The sequence below is a fragment of the Arachis ipaensis genome, chromosome B07 (genome assembly GCF_000816755.2).
Source record: "Arachis ipaensis cultivar K30076 chromosome B07, Araip1.1, whole genome shotgun sequence".
NCBI lineage: Eukaryota > Viridiplantae > Streptophyta > Magnoliopsida > Fabales > Fabaceae > Arachis > Arachis ipaensis.
This window is the reverse complement of record NC_029791.2, coordinates 102,613,215-102,614,758: the sequence shown is the minus strand read 5'-3', so window position 1 is coordinate 102,614,758 and position 1,544 is coordinate 102,613,215.

The following is a 1,544-nucleotide window of genomic DNA, read 5'->3' as shown; positions in this document are numbered from 1 at the left end:
CAAAGGCCCAACTCAAGGCTTGAAGATCATTTTGGAAAGTGTATAAATAGGATAGAATTCAATTTGTTTAGAGAGCTTTTTTTGAAACAGATATATGATCATGAACGTGCGTATTGAATTTTTAGCGCCGTTACCAAGGAATGGAATGATCACGATTTTGCACACCAAGTTTTTGGCGCCGTTGCGGGGGATTGTTCGAGTTTGGACAACTGACGGTTCATCTTGTTACTCAGATTAGGTAATTTTCTTTTTATTTTATTTTCAAAAATTTTTCAAAAATATTTCTAAAATTTTCTCATCTGTTTTCGAAAAAAACAAAAATGTTTTCAAAAATTTTATTCAAAATTTTTAAGAATGAAATCTAGGGTTTCATGAAGCATGTTGAAGCCTGGCTCGCTGTAAAGCCATGTCTAATTCCTTTGGGAATGAGTATGTCAGGCGTGTCATGTCTGAATTACATGCTGAAGCTTGGCTGGCCATTGGCCATGTCTAGTGTTTTAGACCGGAGCTTTCATTGAAAGCTTGGCTGGCTAGTGAGCCATGTCTAATTCCTGGACTGAAGCTTTAGACTAAGAATGCAAGATTCCTAGAATTCATGTTAAAAATTTTGGAATCCTTATTTTCCTTTTTCAATTAATTTTCGAAAAAAATCCAAAAAAAAATTTAGAAAATCATAAAAATCAAAAATATTTCTCTGTTTCTTGTTTGAGTCTTGAGTCATGTTATAAGTTTGGTGTCAATTGCATGTGCATCTTGCATTTTTCGAAAATTTCATGCATTCATAGTGTTCTTCATGATCTTCAAGTTGTTCTTGGTGAGTTTTCTTGTTTGATCTTGATGATTTTTTGTTTTGTGTCTTTTCTTGTTTTTCATATGCATTCTTGAATTCTTAGTGTCTGAGCATTAAAGAATTCTAAGTTTGGTGTCTTGCATGTCTTCTTTGCATTAAAAGTTTTTCAAAATTGTGTCTATGATGTTCATCTTGACATTCATAGTGTTCCTGGTGTTCATCTTGACATTCATAGCATTCTTGCATGCATCACATGTTTTGATCTAAAAATTTCATGCATTGCATCTTTTTAGTGTTTTTTCTCTCTCATCATAAAAATTCAAAAATAAAAAAAAATATATCTTTCCCTTTTTTCTCTCATCAAATTCGAAAATTTGAGTTGACATTTTCAAAAATTTTTAAAATCAAGTTGTTTCTTATGAGTCAAATCAAATTTTCAATTTGAAAATCTTATCTTTTTCAAAATCTTTTTCAAAAATCAAATCTTTTTCAAAATTCTTAGTTATTTTCGAAAATTCCAAAAATATTTTTCAAAAATCTTTTTCTTATTTTTATATCAAATTTTCGAAAATAACATAATCAATTAATGTTTTGATTCAAAAATTTGAAGTTTGTTACTTGCTTGTTAAGAAAGATTCAACCTTTAAGTTCTAGAATCATATCTTGTGATTTCTTATGAATCAAGTCATTAATTGTAATTTTAAAAATCAAATCTTTTTTCAAAAACTAATTTCTATCATATCTTTTCTAAAAT